Consider the following 23,348-nt stretch of genomic DNA (forward strand, 5'->3'; position numbering starts at 1 on the left):
AGTGACAATAATCCGTTCCGGAAAAATTGTCGCTATGTGGAATCGTCACTATACGGAACAAAAAAGCCCATAGGAATGCATTAAAACCTGTTTAATGTGTTCCTATGGGCTTAAAACTCACCATTATGTGAAAATCCTCCATACAGCCGCCATTTTCACTGCCCAGTAAGCGTGGAATGGGCGCGAAAACACAGTGGGCGGCCATTTTTTTTACCCGGTGGCCATTTTGGAACCGCCGAGCAGCTGTTCTTAAAACATTGCCATGCGAAAATCGATAGCTATGCAGATTCGTCGTTAAACGGGGTGCCCGTTATGCGGGGGCACCACTGTATATGGACATCTATACTGCAGGCTAAGTAACACTGTCCAGATATTCACTACTGGTGGTCTTTAAGCTCATTATTGTGTAATTATTAAGTACATTCTCATCTTATCTCCAAAGTTGTAAACAGCACTCTTGTTCATTTCTTCCCTAATTGCTAGACTATTCTTTATTTATTTATTATTTTCTTATCAAGGTAGGGCGCGAAGGGGAACAATGGGGATAGGGATAAAAGGGGTGTGAGATTGAAAAAGTACCTTACAAGATATTAATATATTTCCTATATAGTATATGATTCATTCAAATTATACTTTCAGTATGTTATACAATCTAAATCAGACATACTTAATATTAATCTAATCATTCATTACATGCCTGTCTATATTTTTATATTATCAGTTGCTCTTTCTATTTTGAAACCATACATATGGTTTTTCCCAACATTTCTGGTGGTTCTTTTTCCTTGTTTCATCGAGACATTCTGATAATTTGTCCATTTCTGCAATTTCAAAAATTTTGGCTATCAATTCCTCTGTTTGCGGAATCTCAGGTTCCTTCCAGTATTTTGCAAAAACTAATCTTGCAGCTGTTATAATATGAACACTTAAATATGTTTTTGCCAGATCCATTGAACCTGGCAAGATTTTTAATAAAAATAATTCAGGTTTCATAGGGACTGGGCTTTCAAGAACCTCTTGCAACAACAGCCTGACTTTGTTCCAATATTTTTGCGCTTTTTTACAAATCCACCACATATGACAGAATGATCCTTCCTTCTGTTTACACTTCCAACATAGATTTGATATTTGGGTATTCATTTTAGCTAACACTATGGGCGTCAAGTTCCATCTATAAAACATTTTGTAAATATTCTCTTTAAAAGTAACAAATTTGGTTAATTTTATATTTGTGTTCCATATTTGTTCCGATTGTTCTAGCTCTATATTGTGGACATTATTATTAGCAAAGATATGCAGTGTCCCATCAGACCCCACAATCCAGAACTGCAGGGTGCTTTAGTCTGTGCTGATGCTGGCCAACTGGCTACAAGGGATAAGCGTGGGTTGTCCATTCTGCTCTGTTGGAGTTTCACCTTCACTGCAGGCTGCTCTGCATATGAAGGTAATTCCCACGCTCCCAGTTGTCCCTTAGGCTACAGAATCAAGAGCACAGGATGCCCCAGTGTCTCAACAAACTCTCCAGTATCAAGACAAATGTTTGTGAAATCGAATAAAAACAGTCTACAATTCAGAACAGATAAGCTCTTCTCAGTTCTCAGAGTGCGTCTCTTTGTCCATGTGTATTTGCAGCACTTAGTGAAGTGATACGTCTATTCAAGGCAGCTGTGTTCCTAATCATGAAGCAGTTCACCACTTTCTCAGCATTACATTTTTTGCCTTGAGATGTGGAATAGAACTTCAGTATTGTGTGTAAATGCAGTTAGTTACTGTGGCATTTTATGAAAGCCTTTATACTGTAACCAGCTGTTTCCTGTGTTTAACCAGACTGTTAAAAATGTGGTTTGTTTCTTTTTCCAATTAGTTGTGCACTGCCTTTGTACTCAGCTACCAGAGTCTCACTCGGACATTTCTTTAACCACATTCCACATTGGGTCTGTCCAGACTGACTGTTTTGGGTTCAAGGTGGATCAAGCTACAAAAGGTCTGTCAAGGTTGTGGGGAGAAGCAATGTGCCGTTTGGCTCACTCTTCCTGTCCAAACAGCAAACAACCCCTTGTAGCCTGACCAGCTACCAATTAAGTGCTTTCCTCAATTGGCTCCTCTCTCCTTTTGTCCCTGTAGTTCCATTTTCTCCCTTCCTCCCTTCCTGCTTCCCTCCTCTTCTTCTCCCCCACCTCTTGCTCCAAGTCTGCAGCTACAGTACTGAGGCTGCTGGAAGTTGGTTCCCCCTGGGTACACAGAGTGTACCAACAAGAATTTATGCCCTACCACTAGGCCAGAAAGGTGTGTGACAGCTCTTAAAGGGTAAAGGTGGCTTGATCGATATATAAACACAAGCGGAAGTGGGCTTTTTCTCCAACCTAAACCATGCCTTCAACAATCCATAGGCTGTATCTATATGCTAGTGAGGACAGGCTCTGAGTCAACTGTCAGCATGGAATTTGGACATAAGAATGTCCTTCAAGATAGATAGCAACCTGTACAGACAACTACTGGTGTATAGGCCGCTGCAAAGAGGGCTTGAAAATGTGCTGACAAGGAGAACAAGGCAGCAACTACCAGTGGCAGTGCTGGAAGGAAGGTAAACTCACTGGAGGAAAGGGGATTACTAAAGGCATCATGTCTAAAGATCCTCCAAAACCTGGAGTCAACACTGTGATTTATTTCTGAGTAGATATGCCCTGGATGGTAGTATAAGGCTGCAGTCCTGCAGACATTGGACACATGAAGATTAAATGTCCAACTAAACATGCCTAAGAGTGTGCTCAAAACCTCACTCTAGGAAAGAAAACTCAACTTGAACATTTCCTTGTTCCTTCTTCCTTGTTACTTCTTCCCATGTTTTGTAGTGAATACAATTTGATGAATAATGGAGCTCTGTATAAAATATTTTGTTGGGCCACACTTGCTAGACATTAGATGTCGGTATTGGACAGTGAACTGTGATGCACTCAGGCAAGACAACATAAATAGTCACTTCCTAACCCTCATTATTTACACTTCGTTTATTATGGACCAGTGCTTTTACCACATCAGCCAATGTTCTTATCTTCTTTGACAGCTTGTCATTATTTGTACTGGTTGTTAAGAGTACAGCAAAATGTCAGGGACAAGGACAACTTGTTATTTAAGGCCCCCATTGGCATACTGTGGTTAAGCAAACATATTGAATTGTAAAGGGCATAACTTCTCGGAATCTCATGTGTTTAGGCATTTAATTTTCTCAATTGAACCAAGTTCAATATAGTATACTGAAATATATATTTTAGAATCTATTCCCACACTAGAATTTGTTTAACCTCAGTTTTCATTTCTTTTTTTATATACATGTCTAAATCCAAGGAAAACAGAACATTGCAATAAAATATCATGAATGAAGTTTGAACAAAATATGAGGCCAAAGTCAGGGTTTTGCCCAAGGAAGTTGAAACTATCAGAGATAATTAACATGCATCTTCCCCCCCCCCCCGCACATCTGAGTTGTAAATTAGGAAGATGGGGGTGGGGGAGGAGGGAGGATTCTTTATTGACATAGCCAATAAAAGGATACCAAATAACTAGCAACGTGATCAGCAGCAGCCTTCAAAACTTGTAGGTCCTTTTATATTTCTGTGCACTCATGGGGGCTTTCCCAAACTGCATGCTTGCATCAAATGGTGCTGCAGAAAGAGGGTCTCCTAAATTGAGGAGCAGCTTTTCACAAGGGGCCTAAAAACAGCCACTGCAAGTACAGAAGCCCAGATGTAGAATATTTTTTTAAGGTGCTCAGATCTGGAAATGTGCTTCATTACTTAGATACGAAAATCCAATATGTTCTCATTTAAAGGAAAAAATGAGGCTGCCATCCTATACCCACATATCTGAGAGCACTTTGAATTTTGTCAATGGACATAAGTTTTGAATAGACATACATAAGATGATAGTTTAAATGTGTGACAAGAAGAATAGAAAATATGGAAGTAATTTTGGCTGGAAAAGAAGGGTGAGTGTGAACAAATAATTACATTTGATAGGAAATCTAGGGGAGCAGATTTCTTTTCTGATTATACCTCTAATCAGAATAGTGCTGAAAGTGGAAGACAATGTTAGTCTGATGTTAATGTGAAACATAAGGAAAATGAAAGACTCTTTCTTTCTTTCTTTCTTTCTTTCTTTCTTTCTTTCTTTCTTTCTTTCTTTCTTTCTTTCTTTCTTTCTTTCTTTCTTTCTTTCTTTCTTTCTTTCTTTCTTTCTTTCTTTCTTTCTTTCTTTCTTTCAGAAACTTTCCCGACCCCAAGTTTCTGACATTGTCATCTTTTCCCAGTTTTCATTCATCATCACTGTGGCCACCTAAATACCTCATAACTTTCTGTAAAGCTTATGTCTTTAGTTCCTTAAACTAAAATCACATGCAAATTGTTTTGCCAGGAATGAACTCAAGTTTCAAAACCAATATAAACTGTCTTTTAACTGAATCCATTGTTCTTTCTTTTTCTCCATTCCCTTGCCATGAGTAACCTCCCACCATGAAAACTGCTTTGCAAAGATAGATTCTGTGTGTAATCTAAACTTTCTAACAATCATTTTTAAAAAATGAAATGAGAGAAGGCATAGTTTTTACTTTCTGTTTCTGAGGAGTTGTTCAGAGGCTGTGTGGTTGTTTTTCATTCACATCTTAACCATTGGTTTTTATTTGGAGTAATTTCATTCTCTTCATTATTTAAGGAGGTGGTTTTTCACCAGTATGGAGAAGCTCTCTTGATTTTTTTTCCTTTGCATACAAATACACCCACACTTTTTTCTTTATTCAACACAGGCCTGAGCTGGTCCTCTTAAGTTGCTGTATAAGGAACAGTTACAGGGACTCGATCATATGGAAGAAATCATATGAGACCTCTCACATCCATGGAGATATTGCCCTTTCCCAGTACCAAATCCCAGGAAGGTGAGTGGTTGAAAAAAAGTGCCACTGTGCTCCCAACTCACAATTTTCCATGGGAAATGTGTGGCCACTCTATATCCATGGAAGCATTGGATCAAATCTTCCACCCTTCATGGAATGTTTCTTAGGGAGCTCTTCATGGAGGAACTTGTGAACATTTGAATTGAACCTCTTTTAAGGTTGTGGCATGACTGATATTTTTAGCACTAGCTTTAAACCAAATATTTCATACCTAGACCAGGATTAATTCTAGGCCTTTGGGGCACACTGTTTTACTTCTCCTTTTTCAGCAGTTTTTTTCTGTTCTCCCAGTTCAGCATTTTCTACCTCTCTGTGTCTGTGTTCTGTGCCATCAAGTTAGAATCAACTTATAGCACCTCAAGGGGGCTCTCAAGGTATGCGAGATACTTAAAGAGTAGTTGTAGAGTTCCACGGTCCCAGTGACTTTCCATAGCTGAGCAGGGATTCAAACTCTGTTCTCCAGGGTCGTGGTCCATTACTCTTTCAACTACACCATGAGAATTTCTTCCTACTCTATTATTTAGGATTTCTTCTTTTTTTACATTTGTTCATTTCTTATCATTTGATTTGGTTGTTTCTTCTATAATGATTACTACTCTCAAGAGAAACAGCTTCAGATGACATCCTGAACATCTTGGCTATGAGACAGCCAGTTGGCCCACTAATTCATTCAGGGTTTCTACTGCATATTGAGTCACTGCTGTATCTAGTGTGGTGCCCATGCTTCCCTAAGGAGTGCTTAGCACTTGGTCAGAGAGTTCAACAGGCCACTTACCTACACCTTTGCTCTGAGGCAAGTCCTAAAACCACAGCAGTGCATAGCGTAAGCCCCTTGAATAAGCCTGATCTTAAAAGAACACTTTAATTTTACCCTGTACTTTGCAAGTACAGACACATAGGCTTTATGATTCCTTAGAACTCACAACAGCTCAGTTAGGTAGGGCTCTTAAAGGTAGCTAGTTTGTGGCCCTCTCCACTCCCTGGATTTAGCCAGACCCTGCTGTTCAAGAGACCAGTCCTTTGGTAAGAATTTTTATAATTATTTTTAATCAGTTTCATAGAATCAGTTTATATTGCTCAAGCTTTAGCATAAAGAACATATCCAAAGATTATTACACTTAAATAAAATAACTAATCCACATTAAAATAAAAAAACACTACTAAGCTGGGCTAAGGTGGGCTAGCCCCACCTCCTTCTTTCTCTTCACTTACATTCTTTCTCCTCCAAGCCACATACTCAAACCATCAAGATACTGTGTAGATTAATCATGATCCATCCATTTATATACATTTTCCAATTATTTAGGCATCCATCAGTCTCAAGAGATTATGGTAATGTGCTCTGTATGGAGGACTTGGAACAGCGTCTAGTGTGGCTGAGAAGGCCAATTCAAGAGTGACAGTCCCTTCCACACTGAAGACAAATACAATCTGTCCCCTGTCCAGCTTCCTGATTTTGCTGGTTTTGGGACTGCCCCTTTGCCTCAGCCTGCTGAACAAGTGTCTCTTCAAATTGAGAGAGGCCATCCTGCACCTCCTGCCTCCAGGCTGAATGCTCAGATGTCAGGGTTTCCCTTCTGTTGAGGTCCAATCATAAAGCCTTCAGATCCTGCTTGCAGATATCCGTGTGTTACAGCTGTGGTCTCCCTCTGAGGCAATTTCCCTGCACTATTTCTCCATACAGGAGATCTTTTGGAATCCGACCATCAGCCATTCTCATGACATGCCCGAGCCAACATGGACATTGCTGTTTCAGTAATGTATACATGCTGAAAATTCCAGCTTGTTCTAGGACTACTCTGTTTGGGACTACTCTGTCTTGCCAGGTGATACCAAAGATGTGTCGGAGGCAACACATATGGAAGGTGTTCAGCTTCCTCTCCTGCCATGCACAAAGGGTCCAGGACTCACTGCAGTACAGGAGTGTGCTCAGGGCACAGGCTCTATAGACCTGGATGTTGGTATATGCCGACAGCTTCTTATACACTCTTTGTGAGTCTAGATAACATGGTAGCTGCTTTGCCAGTGCGTTTATCCAGCTCGACATCTAGGGAGAGAGTGTCAGAGATCATTGAACCAAGGTACACAAAGTCATGGACAACCTCCAATTCTTGCATGGAGATGGTAATAGAAGGAGGTGAGTCCACACCCTGGCCCATGACTTGTGTTTTCTTCAGGCTGATTGTTAGTCCAAAGTCTTGGCAGGCCTCGCTAAAACGATTCATAAGTTGTTGGAGGTCTTCAGCAGAGTGGGCAACAATGGCTGCATCATCGGCGAAGAGGAAGTCCTGCATACATTTCAGTTGGACTTTAGTCTCTGCTCTCAATCTAGAGAGATTAAAGAGGTTTCCATCTTATCTAGTCCAGAGATAGACACCTTCTGTTGCAGTTCCAAAGGCATGCTTCAGCATGACAGCAAAGAAGATCCCAAACAGGGTTGGCACGAGGAGACATCCCTGTTTCACTCCACTCTGGATGTTAAAAGGATCTGATGTTGAGCCAACAAAAACTACAGTGCCCTTCATTTCCTCATGAAAGGACCTGATGATGTTAAGGAGTCGAGGTGGACATCCAATCTTGGGAAGTATTTTAAAAATGCCATCCCTGCTAACCAAATCAAAGGCCTTTGCAAGCTCTATGAAGGCCACAAAGATTGGCTGTCATTGCCCCCTACATTTCTCCTGCAGCTGTCTGAGGGAGAACACCATGTCAATGGTGGATCTATTAGCTATTAATCCACACTGTGATTCTGCATCGATTCTGTCTGCAAGGACCTGGAGTCTCTTCAGCACAACATGGGCAGGCAGTTTCCCTACAATGCTGAGAAGAGAGATGTCATGGCAGTTATTGCAGTTGCCCCTGTCTCCTTTGTTCTTATACAATGTGTCACTGTTAGCATCCTTCATGATCTCTTTACAGCACTTCAGCACTTCAACAGGGATGTTATCCTTCCCAGGAGCCTTGCCAGAGGCAAGGGAATCGAAGGCCACTTTTATTTCTGCTAAAGTTGGTTCACTGTCCAACTCTAACAAAACAGGCAGGCACTCAATGTTATTTAATGCCTCTTCTGTTACTATAGTCTCTCTAGAATATAGCTCAGAGTAGTGCTGCACCCAGCGTTCCATCTGCTGTGCACAGTCCTGGATGATCACGCCTGTAGCAGACTTCAAGGGAGCAGATTTCTTCTGTATTGGACCTAAAGCCTGCTTGATACCATCATACATTCCCTTGATGTTACCTGTGTCTGCTGCTATCTGTATTTGAGAGCAGAGCTGAAGCCAATAATCATTGGAACATCTCCTGGGGGGCGGCCTGTTGGACTTTGCTACGAGGAGCTCGAAGAGCCTGCAAGTTGTACTCACTAAGACAGGCTTTGTATGCTGCTAGAGCTCTCCTCTTATCCTCAATGGCTGACATCAGCTCCTCCAAATGGACTTTGAACCAGTCTGCCTTTTTTTTTGGTCTTCTTGCCAAATGTGGACAAGGCAGTATTCTACATCTTGAAATGTTCCATTGTTCAGGTGCATTTGTATCAGCCGGGCCTGGAAGGGTTTCCTCAAGGGCTTGAGCAAATTCCTCCACTTTGTGAAGGGAAAAGATTTGTATAAGAGTAGCTTCTCACCAGGTAATACACATCTCAGAGTTACTCATAGGACAAAAAGGTAGTGGAGAGACACACATACTGCCTTGAATTCCTTGGAGGAAACAGTAACATTTTTTAAAATGGAATAATAAAAACCGTAATCACTGGATCCTCAGCTGATGAAAGTGAGAAGATGAAACCTAAGGCTAGATTCTGGCTTCCAGACATGTTAGCTTTGAACAGGTATTGTGGTTTCAGTGTGAGGACAAGTCAAAAATACCTCCCCCAACAAACACATCAGGGTGGACAAGTATTGCTTCCCATTGCAGCCAACAGCTTTCTCTTGAAGTCTGAATAACAGGATCCAATCACTCCAGTCCTTCTGGTAATATGCACAGACAACAGTCATATAAGGCAGGTTGGAGCTGCAGTCTTTACAAACTGTCCTTCTGATTTCTGTGCTGCCCATTACAGCCCTCCCCCCTCTACTCTATTGCCATTTCCCTGCCCACTGCTAAGCTTACCATGGGGGAGGAGGAATCAGGATGGTGCTGGGGGAGATGCAGAGGTTACTCTGTCAAAGACCCAATCAAACCTCTTGCCAACTCCACCCTCATAGTATTCATAGTCAATAGAAACAAAGCCAGTGGTGTAATTTCTCATTATTTGTTTGTCATCTTGTTATTACTGCCTCCCTCTGCCTTCCCTCTCCCTCCCTCCCTCTTTTTAATATATTCATCTGTTGTTATCCATTCTATCAACATTTAAATTTTAATCTACCAAAACCAGTAAGATATCTTCCCTGCCTGGCTTAAATTATGCTATACAATAAAATAAATTAATAAATTACTATTTATGCAATGTACATTGCATACACATCTATAGGAGTGGATCTTCATAAGATTAAAAGCTAAACACAAATTCCCATAATGTACAAAAGGGCCTCACCACAATCACCCATAATATTAACCCTACAGTCCCTTTAGTACCCTTAAATTAAAACTAGAGAGTTGGATTTTTGAAAGGCATGTGCTAATAGGGGTTTTCCTCATTCTTTGTGGCTTCCTACATACCTTCCCTACCTTCACGGTAATGACAAATACTTGGAATTGCAACTTGTTGACATTCCTCTTCCTGTTCTTACAAGTTATGTCCAGCATACATTTTTAATCATCATGGCATTCCATCTCCATGTTTCACATATCTGTGAGTTCTCATCACTTATAAAATGAATTGGTTATATTGGTTTCCTGAAAGGAAGATGACATCAATTGTTAAAAGGGAAAGATAGCCAGAGAGGGAACACAGGGAGGAGAGGAGATCAGAAATCTGAAGCCAAGTCTGATTTCTTCTTTGAGGATTTCCACCCTTTTTGCCTCCAAGTGTCATACATTATAATGATCAACTAACGTTTCTATTAGACAGAGCAGCAATTTAGGGGGAAAGTAACAGCCATGAGTCACTCTACAGGAAGAAAAGCACGGTGGAAATTAAATAGATAAATATTTATTTCTGGGGGCTGTGTTGTTTTTTGCTTTTCTAGTGGATGTGTTTCTAACCCTTATCCCTCCAAGATGGGACATATTGTTGTATAATTCAAGCAGAAGTAGATATACAGGATACATATTTTGAGTCCTCCAGCTGATTTACAGTGCTTGTTTCCCTCCCAGTTGTTCCTCCCGCAGTGTCAGAACACAGAGCATGACCTTAGGTTGAAACTAGATTTTAAAAGGAATATGTATTTTCTTCAATTAACCCATTCTCCCTTCAGTAATGGGATATCCTCAGAAGTAATGTGCCTCAGAAATCAAACTAGCAGGTTGAGCCTATGTTTACCATCCATTGGTTAATCACAAAACAACGCATCCGTAAATGCCAGATATATAATTGAGGAAAATTATTTGGTATGACAAACAGAACACTTTCATTGCTTGAAGGAGCAACTCTTCTAAAAATATACCACATATATCTTGTAGTTCATCGCAAGTTCAACCACAGGTTCATATTGGGAGAGAATCAACCTTCAAACGCTCTGGCCCTAATCAGTTTTAAATAATGCCAGAAGAAATAGAAAAGTCGAAATCTTCTGACCATAGGGCTTGTGGCTATGTTAAATCCAAAGACAGAGACTTCAAACTAAATAAACCATAGGCAGATGGACAGGTATTGAGTTATCTAGCAGTCCCTACTGGGACAAAGATCAAATGGCTGGTCTCCCATTTTTCACACACCCCCGAGAAAGAGTTCCAGTTTTGGAAAATGTGGAACTTGCACACTTTTGTGTCATTTTGGTTAGTTCTATGAAAACAGTTCCCCAACTGGGAATTTTTGTGGTGGCTCTGGTGATCCAATATTGCTGTATTTGCTTTTGCTTTCCAGGTAAATTTAACAAAGATTCTATTGAAGCAACCTGTGTGTGCCATGGTTCTTAGTAACAAGAGAGGATGTGACAACAGAGGAATAGTGCTATTGGCAACTGGAAGGTAGACAATTCAGGTTTCTGACATTTAAGTAGCGTAAATAACCTATTTCCCAGAAAATAAGCCCTAACCTGAAAATAAGCCCTAGTATGATTTTTCAGGATGCTCATAATATAAGCCCTACCCCCAAAAATAAGTCCCAGTTGAGTGAAACCCAGGCCTCCACCATTGTGCAGCAACCAGAAGAAGATGATGGGACTCTATTTGAATAAATGTAGATTGTTATACAAGAAAAAAATAAGACATCTCCTGAAAATAAGCCCTAATGGGTTTTTGGAGCAAAAATTAATATAAAACTCTGTCTTATTTTTGGGGAAACAGGGTATTTTATGGTAATTTTCTGGTTTGTGGATATTTTAGTAGAGAACACCCTTTGTGACATTGCAGAGCCTGAAAGAGCTGGCCAAGGCTAGCTGTATTTTTTCTGCCATAAGGTTCATATGAAAGCTTGAGCGAAATACTGCTCTATTTTCTGAGGATATTGATACTCCCGTTAGTCTCCACCTCAAAGAAGGGAAAACTGAAAAGAGATGTGGTACACTGAACTGCCTATAAAAAAAAATTAAAGACTGTTTAAGAAAGTTTTATGTGAAAAGCTAATTGGAGCGAGAGTTATGATTGATCCTACTCATGCATTCTGAGGTGACTAGTATTTCTGAGAACTGTTGAGGACAAGACAGGCAGTTAGGTAGCACTTCAGAGCAATCTCAGACTTCAGATTTGGGGTGTCAGCAAAGGACTGCCAATTGAAATTGGGGTCTAATTGAGGTTCAATTTATTTAATTTGGGGGGTTTGTATATTTTGTTGCCAAGAGGTGATTGTGAGATTTTTCCACCTTGTGTGCTAGAACAACATGGCTGACTTTGAGAACTATGCATGTATATCAGGGGCAGAACTGGGAGGACACCACTTGTTGCACTATCTGAGGGATATGTTCAGGATTTCATGCTGGCAGATAATATATCTGCCCTCCTGGCAGGCCCTGCCCTCAGTTAGTTATTCTACACCTTTACAAGTGGATTTATTCCATTTAACAAGTAGATAACCTTGAGAATTGCATCCTTTCCGAAAGCTTCTCTGCACACTGCATCCTACAACCCAATGAGCTTGAAACAGTTTGGAGGCACAAGAATCTCTCAGGCAACATATTACTGGCCATGCTGTTTGGTAGATTTGGGGAGAACATTGAAATAATATTGAGAAAGCCCTGTCTCACAGTTTTGCTATTGTTGTTGAGCTAGTTCTCAGTTGGCAAGCATTTTAAAGCCTCCATCCGAAATTTTTATTTCAGCTTCATTTGGCTGAAAAACCAATCTCAGAGAGGGTTAATTTCAGTAAACATTCGCCCAGGCTCAGCCCTGAAAGCTGTTCTGAGGTCAAGACCTCAGTTCTGGCGTAGGTGAAGTAACAAGAACTAAGAGACTATTTTCCTCTCAGCACTGAAGAAACCATCAGCTGCCCCCTCCCACACACATCTGGGATTCATGAGATGGTTTCTAGGATTCAGAATGTAACTTCCAAGGAAGCTTGAGATTTGGCACCTCTTGTTTTAAGAAAGAAACACAATTTGTGAATCAAACAAAGTGTACAAATTAAGCAAACTTCAAATCTGTTAATAATAACAGCCTGAACATTAAGTCATTCCCATCATTTGGAAACTGCGTGGGCTGAACCATAAGTTAGGAAACTCTCAGTTTGGTACAATTATGTCTGAGTTACTTGTGTTCCAGCCCTTGGACTGTTTTTGTTGAATTTCTTTTTCTTAGAAGTGTGGCTTCATGTATATTTTAACTGTAAAAAAATTTCAATTGTTGCTAATTTTACATGATATCCTAATTTTTACACGATAATTCAAGTGTGTGTGTGTGTGTGTGTGTGTGTGTGTGTGTGTGTGTGTGTGTGTGTGTGTGTGTGTGTGTGTGTGTGTTTAATAAAAGAATTGTAAATGTATTTTCAGTTCCTTGTAAAATAGTGAGTCCCAAAATTAGCAACTGTGTTGAGAGGGCTTGGCATTTTAAACTCTGATCTTCATATGTATAACAAATACATGTTATGTTGAAACACATGTTGTTATACATATGTTTCATTAACTGTTATTATTTTACTGAATAAAGTAAAATTTAATAAACACAGATTTGAGGTGCTGTTTGATGATATTTTGAAATCTGAGAAGAAAGTGGGAGAAAATTCATAAGCAAGAAGCACTGTCAATGCTAGTAGGAAAAGCAATATTTACAGTTATTTTTATCTCCTATTATAGTAACATAGCAGAGCCAAGATAGGCTGGACACAGACATCTGTGCTCTTGCTTGTTAAATGTAAATTAAAATTTGCCCTGAGTAAAACTGGCCTTCATCAATTAATAAACCAAAATTTTAACTGCCTAATGTGCTTATGAGAATCAGTGACCATTATGTGTATACATTTAATTACAACATTTGTTTTCCTTTTTTGGTTAACTTCTAGTGTGAAGGACTATTGCAGGTTCATTTGTATTCCCAGAAAGCCAAAAGGTTGCAAGTGCATATTTCAGGCAATATGGATACACTATTTTTAGCCTTGATTTTTTGAGGCTTTTAGGAAATTTGAGCTAATATGCAGCAGAGGATTGGACACAAATGAGCCAGCTGTGATACAAAACATTTTTATTAAGAAAACAAAAGTATGCCAAAATAGAAAGCTGAGGCTCCTCTCATAAAAAATGAGAAGACTCTGAAAATGCATTGGTCAGGTATATATATACTGTTTACAAATAGGGACACATAACCCCCAAAACCATGATTGGGCCTAAGATGCAACAAGCTTGGATCCTTGCCCTAATTGGTGTCCAGGCTGTGATCCAATGACCCATGGGAGAATGATGGAGGCCCCCCTCCTCTTGCCCATTGTCCTTCTAATTTCCAGATATCCTGGCACCCCAATGTTTATTTCTTATCTATATTTTGATGTTGCTCTTCCTGAAGACTGAGGATCTGTTGTGTTGTAAATGGGCCTCTTCACACCTCCCCGTAACCTCCTGTAATGTTCCAATGTGTTTGGAGGTCATGTGGGCCTTATCATATTTCTGGGAGTCGAGGTCAGCTAAAGTTCGCTGCCTTTGGCGTGAGGAATCTTATTCCTATATGTGTGCTATGTTACTATATGTTTCTATATGTTTCACTACTTTTTCTTATTCAATACCTACTCACTATCAAAACACAGGTGATGGGATAAAAATTGGGTCATGACATTATTGACCTTTAGATCCTAGACTGCAATGTGACCTCCCTTTAATGCAGACCCTAAGCTGTGAGGCCAAGAGCATGCTTAGAACCCTGCTCAGACAAAATGAAACCCATCATCTCTGAGCAAATCAGGACATTCAGATTTGGTGTCCAGGTGATCATTGACATAAACCCCAATGCTGGGTAACCAATTTCTAATTTCCCAGTCGACCCCTTGACACATTCTATCCAACTCTAGGGGCTTGTCCTTGTCCCTCCATCGCCAGAGTGGGAGGATGGCAGACCAAGCCAGCAGCATTCCTCGCCTCCTAGACAGGATTTCCTCCTAAATCCCTTCAGGCACTCAGAATGAGCTCCTTTCACTTCCATAATCCTAGATCATTTCCCTTAATATGGATAAGCAAAACATGGGAGCAGGTGTCCCTGCCCTTTTCTCCAAACAAAGCAGTCAGTAACATATTCCCTGTTCTGTTGTCCCCTCAAAAGCAGACATTCCTCCCCAGACCTAAGTGAGCTCCAATGGATGTGGCGTTTGCCTTCCAAGCTGCCCAGGAGAGAATACTGTCCACACAAAGGAGGATGTGCTTCTGCCCTTACCTTGTAAACCCTGAAAAGAAACAGTAGCAAGCAGCATTGGAGGCTACTGCCCAAATGGGAGGGGCCTCAGATACCAATGGAAAGCACTGGAATGCCAAAACTTCACCTTCTTTACCTCTTCCTCATCAACTCCCATTGTAGATGCTACCACAATATGGAAAGAGTGTGTTCCAAAGTGCAACTCTTCCAACTCCAGTACTTTCAAAGCAATATTGGTGTGGGACCAGAACTGGAACTGGAAACTATTGTAAACAAACAAATACCTCTTGACTCTTCCACATGCTCCTATGTAGTCACTCATGGCTCAGAAGGGATATAAGGCCTCTTCATTGCAGATCTTTATTTCACCAGTGCTTCTGGCCCTTCTGGTCGATCTTCATCCTCCACATACATACACTGACTTCAGCCTCCAGCAATGACATATCCTGGCATAATGCCCTACCTGTCCTGTCCTACTTGGGTGCCACCAGCAACTCTGACACTTTCATGATCCTATAACGCCTTGAGGGATGCAGTGTAATATAGGCAACTCTCAAACCTAGAACAACAACCAGACCAACAGATCCATAAGTCACACAATACCACTGGCATCACTACCACCCAGCCAGCCATGGAGAGGGCCTTCTTTCTGCCCCACCCCTCAATCATAGGACGGTGGGTCTGGAAAAGTGTGGGATTCTCTGAAAACTTTCCAGACTTCTCTTTAAAACTCAAGAGGTCAGAGGGACTCCATGGCTGATGGTGCATCACAGTCAGAGTCTGTGCTGGCGTTCCCCTGCTCTTTCTCCTGTCTCTCTGCTAATAAGGGTCTGAGTTACCAGTGGGAAAGCTGGGACTGCTGGCAGGGGCAGTGGCATCAGTGGGGACAATGGCTCCCAGGCAGTAAAAAGACTGAAAACAGGTCCACAACTCACCAGATTGCAGGTTTTTCCAGACACCAAGGATGGTCCCCAAGGGTCACCCAGTTAAGAAAGACATTACCATCCAGTGGCGTTCCACCGTTCCACTCAGTCCGGTTCTACAGAAGCCACAGCAAAGTCCAAAAGTGTCAGTGCTGGCAGTGGCTCAACTCAACCTCCCACTGTCGGCAGGCACAGGTTGGTGTCGGCGTTTCCTCTGTCCGCTATCTGGGAGCCTGTGAGGCACTCAAAATCAAGCTGCACACCCAGGGACACCAAAAACTGTCACTACCAGAACTCAGTGTTTTAGCTGATTCTATTAAGCTAAGTCCCGAACAATAATAATAAGCGGACAATTTTTTGGAGGAAAGGGCAACAGGTTTATTCAGGTAAAACAAGTGCACACTTGGGTGCCCAGTAGAGTGGAGAGCCTGAGTTCAGCAGGTTTCAAGTTTTTATAGAGTTCTAAAAAAAGAACAAAAGTATGCAGCAGTTGATTGGTCCCTGAGGAATATATGCTCATTGATTAGAATTTCTCACATTTCAGCAAAGCACTTATCACTAAGGAATGTTAAGTCGTCCTTGTAAGACACTTGATTCTCTATAGCAGTTTCTTCCTCCTTACAGAAGGGTCAAGATTTAATTAGTTTTAGCAAATTGTTACAAGGTTAATTTAGCAAATTGTTAATTGTAACAATTTGCTAAAATTGGATCACTTAACTGGATCTTATACTAGAGGACAACTAGTTACTATTTCTTGCTTGCTCCAGAATACACATAGCTTTTTATTGTTTTGATCCATATGAATTGGGATATTGTGGCAGTGTGAAAATAGTTCAGAATTAGTTTACTCATGGAGAATAGCTTTAATTTGGTAAGAATTTATATTGCATCATTTCACATGAAACTAACAAATCTCCCTGACTTTTCCCAGATTAAAAATCCATGAGATCCACACTAATCTCATCCCTCCACTTTTCTCCCTGCTCCACTTTATGCTTCCTCTCGCACTTGGTCTCTCTTTCCCTCTCCACCCGTTGTAAAGGTAAATTTTAAGTTTTTTTTTCCCTCTGGTAAATTCCAACCAAGTATCTCGGGAAAAGAGAAAATTGGAGAGAACCAACCTGCACATGGGACAAATGTGCAAAACTGAAAGAGAGGTTTATTTAAAAAGAGAGATAGAAGAGTCTTGCAAGAGGGAGAGCCTGGGGTCTTACAATGTGAATACAAGCATTTCAAATAATACAGAAACACATGCATAACTTTATAGGAATTGACCCACAACAAAACGAAACACAGTGCTTCAAAAGTAGAACAAGTTCTGTTTTCCACAGACAGCTGCATGTGTGTTTAGATGTTGCGTTCTTAGAGGCACCTTAGAGTTAACCTTGTCACCTCCTGAACAATGATAACCAGTCATAGACAAAAGGTATATTGTGTAAACGTGACCATACAGCTTTCACATGCTTGTTTGATGTTGCAGTCTGTGTACGATAATGTTCAAAATGGGATGTAGATTCTGAGGCTGGACAGATTCTAATGTCCTTTAAAGGGTACTTTGATCTAAGCTATGGCCCTTATCTGCTGTGGAGGCATAAAAGGAACTTTCCAAAGCAACTGTGTCTCGCGAAGGTTGACCTTCTGTAATGTTAGCTCCAGGGTTTATGCTCTGAAGTTAGTAATGAGAAATAAAGAGAAATATTGTGAAAATACATTGAATACATATTGGAATGAAAAGGGGGATCAATATATATTTTTATTACATTCTTACTCATTCAGTCTGCTTGCCATTGCAGAGATCTTTGGGACAAATGAATAAAAAAGGTTATAAGAAAACTAATTTAAAGATGCAAACCTATTCCAGTTATTTAAATTAAGCTCAGCTCTTGTAAACTCAAGCCTGTGGGTTCTTTTGTGGAGTCAATCCATTCTTATTTTAGTCTCCCTCTTTTCCTGTTGGAGGGACGTGGTGGTGCTGTGGGCTAAACCACAGAAGCCTGTGCTGCAGGCTCAGAAGACCAAGCAGTCATAAGATCGAATCCACGTGACGGAGTGAGCGCCCATCACTTGTCCCAGCTCGCGCCATCCTAGCAGTTTGAAAGCATGCAAATGCGAGTAGATTAATAGGGACCACCTCGGTGGGAAGGTAACAGCATTCCGTGTCTAAGTCGCACTGGCCATGTGACCACGGAAGATTGTCTTCGGACAAAACGCTGGCTCTATGGCTTGGAAACGGGGATGAGCACCGCCCCCTAGAGTCGAACATGACTGGACAAAAATTGTCAAGGGGAACCTTTACCTTTTGTTGCCTCCAAATTCTCTTACCATTATTTTCTTTTCCAGAAAGTTTTATCTTTTCATGATGTGCCCAAGGAACAATAGTCTACATTTCATCATTTTGCTTCAGCGGTTTCTCCATACCCTCATCCACTTGGCAAAACTACCCACCAGGCTTTATCAAGTGGTACAGGGTCTTCTTGTAAGAGAAATTACTGAATGTTGATACCCACTAGAAGTGGGTGAATGCCTTGGACTGCATGTGGCCTTTAAAAGCCCCCCCTTTTTTTTTACCATCCTGGGATGTCTCCCTGTCCAGAATAAATTCTGCATGGGCCATTTTCCTGTTTTAAAAACCTTCAGGACTGGTGGTGGTTTTACAGTGAAATGGGTCCTTCAATAACTCCAAAGCACCAAATGAAACCATAAGTAGCATTATGTATGGATTTTTATTGAAACATTGATGCATAAAATTGAACTATTCAAATTTGTCCACCCCGTTTGCATGAAAAGTACAAAACAATTCTTAGCCCATTTAATAGCAATGACCCTCAGTCCAAAGACTCAGAGAACTACAGTAATTTGTAAAAGTTCATGATATGCAATAACTATAGAAACCTTGCATTAATTTCCCAGGTAAGCAAAGTGACACTCAAGATCGATTCAAAAAATGAAGAGGCACTAGAAGCCATATCACAGATATATACCAGCTACTGAAGTGCACCAAAGATTTTCAAAAGAAGATCAGTCTATGCTTTATAGAATGCTGCAAAGCTTTTGACTGTGTGGGTCACGAAAAGCCTCAGCACTTGATTGTCCTGAATCCATATGACACAGCTTGTTTTTAATTTTGACTTTAATACAAGTCTTTCATTTTTTTCAGGTGATCAAGGCAATCCAGGAAAGAATGCAGTTGGAAGCATTCTGACGATTTAAAGCAGTGGATTTAAAGCAGTGGCACACAAAGTGTGGCACAAGGATCACACTAGCCCTCCCATACCATACCACCTAGAGCCCCTAACGTCATCAGTGCAAATAAATAAACCCCAGATGACTTTTTTCCACATCCCTTAAATCCTCCCCACGAGTGGCTCTCCAGTTCATTTCCAGTCATATTTACACACACACACACACACACACACACACACACACACACACACACACACACTCACAATAAAAACACCTAGATTTATTTATTTATTTATTTATTTATTTATTTATTTATTTATTTATTTATTTATTTATTTAATATCTCACCTATCTGGTCTTACAACCAATCAAATATATATTTTTAAAAGCTCCTGGCTTATAATGTGGGATATTGTGCTTCTATATTCACAATTCAAAATGTCAGGAAATGGCCCAATATTGCTGCACAATATCATGCCCATGTTGCCAGAAAGAAAAAGCATGCCAAACTTTAAATAGCTAAAGGCAGCCTGAATGCTGAAGACACCAATAGCAGTAATCAAGGTGGTCTACAATCAAAGCTGAATCCTAGAATCTGAATTCTTTTTAAAATCAGTTAACCACTTCTCATCCAAACACAAAGCAATTGTCAGGGTGGTTTTTTGACAAGTGTGAAAAAATGAGCTTCTGAATATTTGTTCTCTATTCTTTTTAAAGTATCTTTTAAAATATTTTTACAACCAGATACAGAATCCCTTTGTAATGCCTGTTTGGCCCAGAAGGAATTAAAAAATTCTCCTCCTGCCATTCAGCTATGTCCCATCTGACACAGTCAAAAGTTAAGATTGCCCCAGACCAGGAGCTGATTTCCCCTTTGAAGACTTGTGTCAGGCTGGGATAAACACAAGTGCTCTGTTTTTCTAATACAGGAATATTTTGAATGTGCCTTATAAAATTGTATGCTAATTCTCTGGAGGTATGGGATAAAATGTCCCTTCCATTCCATTCTTTAAATCAAGCCTGTTTTTTTTAACTCTTCAAGGAAAACCTATCTTTTGACTCTGTTTCCATAGCCTTTATTGCCATTTCCTACACAAAATTGCAAAAATTCCTATATCCTTTCCTACAGAAAACTGCAGCAAAATATTTATTTTGGAATGCTCTTGCTGGTAAGCTTGCAACAAAGTCATTGTTTTTCCTTTTTGAAAGGCCTTTTCGAGGATCAACATTGCAACCCCTGCAGCCTGGATTCTTTCAACATTAAAAAAGAGTGGGTGAGGTTAAAATTCTCTTTCAAGATACAGATCATAGCTCTGTATCAGCAATTTTTTTTATTAGACTGCCAGTTTCAGCAATACCAAAGATCAGAAGATCAGGCCAGAAATGATGCCCTCTCAAAACTTTTGATACAAAAAAAGGAATATAAACTGCTGATACAACACACTAAGAAAGAATATACCAGGAAACTAAGGGGACAATTAATTGAAGCAGCTAAAGATAAAAACCCATCCCTCTTTTGGGGTTTAATCTCAGGTAGATCCTTTGGTCAAAAATCACCTACATCTCCATGTATGCCAGCAGACAAATGGGTCTCCTTTTTTGAAAAACTGTATGATGATGCTATTCAACCTTCCTCTATAACAATTTTAGAAAGCATCTCTAAATGGCCTGCTGTGACCCCAGGAGAGATTCAATCATATATAGAACAACTAAAAAAATGCCAAAACGCCTGGGCCAGATGGCATTCCACCATTTAAAAAAATATAGAATGGTGGGCAGCTTTTCTGGCTTATTTTTTATGCATATTGATACCACAGGCTATATACCCAAATCCTGGAAAACAGTTATTGTAGTCCCATTTTATAAGAAGGGCAATAGGGAGGACCCGTCCAACTACAGGCTGATTAGTCTGCTAAATATCATAAGCAAACTCTATGCAAGGCACCTTCTGGATATATTTTTGGTTTGGCTTGAGCAAGAGAACATCACAGTGGCAGAACAAGCAGATTTTAGTCCAGGGAGATCTACAATAGATCAATGCCTAGTCATTCAACATCTCATTGAGAAATTTTCCTCCCTTTTTGCAGCATTCGTTGATTTTAAATCGGCATTTGACTCCATATCTAGAATGTGACTCTGGGACAATCTGACAAAGTCTTCTATAGACAGAAGACTTCTGCGTCTTATTAAGGGACATATACGAAGAAACTTACTAAGAGTTAGATGCAATAGACAAGGACATCATACAGCAGTGGTTCCCAACCTTGGGCCTCCAGATGTTCTTGGACTACAACTCACAGAAGCCTTTGCCACCACCTCTGCTGGCCAGGATTTCTGGGAGTTGAAGTCCAATAACATCTGGAGGCCCAAGGTTGGGGACCACTGTCCTACAGAACCCATCCAAACTTATAGAGGAGTCAGGCAAGGCTGTTTACTAGCCTAGCTTTATTTATTTTAGCCGCCTAGAGTGGACGAGTTGCCCAGATAGGCGGGGTATGTATAAATAAATAAATAAATAAATAAATAAATAAATAAATAAATAAATAAATAGATAGATAGATAGATAGATAGATAGATAGATAGATAGATAGATAGATAGATAGATAGATAGATAGATAGATAGATAGATAGATAGATAGATAAATAAATAAATAATAACAACAACAACAATAACAACAGCAACAGCAGCAGCAGCAGCAGCAAGAACAACATTATTATTTATATAATTATTTTTATATAAATAACTTACCTAGCTGGCTCAATAACCACGAACACCACCCTCCCAGACTTGCTAATAGACCTATATCAATACTTCTGTATGCCGATGACACCACGATTCTCTCTAGAACTCCTGTCAGCCTAAGGAGGGCTTTGCAGAAACTCTCCTTATATTGTGAAACTGAGTTTCTAACAATAAACTATCAGAAAACCTAGATAGTTGCTTTGGTCAATTAAGGATCACTGTATTGAGCAAATTAATAACTTCAAATACTTAGGGGTAATTCTACAAGCCACAGGCTTAAGGGTTCAATACAGTAAGTACAGTGGTGCCTCAATTTACGACCATAATTCGTTCCTGAAGATGGACTTAACTCAAAATAGTCGTAAGTCAAAGCACCATTTCCCGTTGAAATGCATTGAAACATGATTAATCCATTCCAGCATTTTTAAAAAACCCCAAAAACCCACATAAAGCCCCATCAGAAGGCGCTGGGGCTTTAAAAACAACAACAATGAAAAATAAACAACAAAGCAAGCCCCAAAGGTACTGGGGCTTTAAAAAACAAACAAACCAAAAATAAACAAAGGAGCAAGCCCCATCGCAAGGCGCTGGGACTGCAAAAAAAAATCACCAAAAAACAAAACACATCAAAGAAACATAACCCCCCAAACCAAACCCATCCTACAAAAGACACCCAGAATAGTTTTTAAAAAGCAAAAAGCAGCACCTTACCTTACCAGGCAGTCCGAAGCCTCTTCCAATCATCCTTCCAGCACTCGGGCACCCTGGAGTTTCTCCGGGCCGGCCTTCCCTCTCTGCCACTTCACCGGACTGCTCCATCCCGAGCTTCGCCTGCCTTCCACGGCACACTCGGGAGAGCCAGCCCCACCCAGAGCCTTCGCCTCCCCGTATGGAGGAATTGGGTATGGTCCCCTTGTCACCCCGAGTTGCGGTGGTGGCCCAGCACCGGGAGGTTGAGCCCAGCTAGGGCACTCCAGCTGCTCACCCCGGCCCTGCCGTTGACTCCTCAGCGGCAGCCAGGGAGGGAGGAGCGAAGGGTATGAAATCTCCACTGTGCTCCATGACTGGCCCTCCAAGCCACAGAGCCATTAGTGCAATGGCATGGAACAAGGTGATGTGAGCCTGCTTCAGACAGCTGGCCCTCCAAAGTTAATGGATGGAGGCAGGCCGCCTTCCCGTTTGGTGGCACCATTCCCAACACTGCAGAAGTCTGGTCCCCTTGTCACCCAGGTTGCAAGGGTCTGGACTGGCTAGGGGACTCCTGCTCTAAACATTGGGGTGAAAGAGCTACTGTACAAAGAAGCAATGGTTAGCAATTTGAATTTCCCACCTTTTTTCCCTGCCTTTTTCCGATCATAAGTGGAAGCTCCAGTCACAAGTCGAAGCAAAATTTTGCAGCCTGAGCTGGTCGTAAGTCAAAATGGCCGTAAGTAGGGACGTACGTGAGTCAAGGCACCACTGTATGCGGCTGATCAAGGAGAAAGGACTGCAATTAGTATAGCAAAGTTTCACCACTCTCAGGGCAGAGTCTTAGTTCCTCAGCTCTTAAACTCTATAAAGGCTAAGATGCTTGCACAACTGGTATATGGTTCGTTTTTGGGGCCACCTAGTTCACATTTTGCACCCCAAGAAAGAGTACAATCTAAATTCTTAAGAACAATTCTTCAGGTCCCCAGATATGTCTCAAATG

The 23,348-nt window shown here is 40.7% G+C and overlaps 1 protein-coding gene and 1 long non-coding RNA gene across 3 annotated transcripts in view; both read right to left on the bottom strand.

The window, feature by feature from the left end:
* The window catches only part of LOC140707984 (uncharacterized), a 43,707-nt gene extending 27,568 nt beyond the window's left edge, over positions 1-16,139 (bottom strand). The window contains exons 1-2 of one of the 2 annotated variants that reach the window (XM_078377448.1): positions 15,745-16,139; positions 15,094-15,368 (exon numbers count right to left, since the gene is read on the bottom strand). The gene's annotated coding sequence lies outside the window, so the exon portion shown is untranslated. The remainder of the gene's footprint in view (positions 1-15,093; positions 15,369-15,744) is intronic. The other variant, XM_078377447.1, reaches the window with a different exon arrangement.
* Positions 1-23,348, bottom strand: part of LOC140707986 (uncharacterized) — a 479,255-nt gene that overhangs the window by 232,513 nt on the left and 223,394 nt on the right. The window lies entirely within an intron of this gene.

Source organism: Pogona vitticeps, chromosome 6 (assembly GCF_051106095.1).
Source record: "Pogona vitticeps strain Pit_001003342236 chromosome 6, PviZW2.1, whole genome shotgun sequence".
NCBI classification, from domain to species: Eukaryota; Metazoa; Chordata; class Lepidosauria; order Squamata; family Agamidae; genus Pogona; species Pogona vitticeps.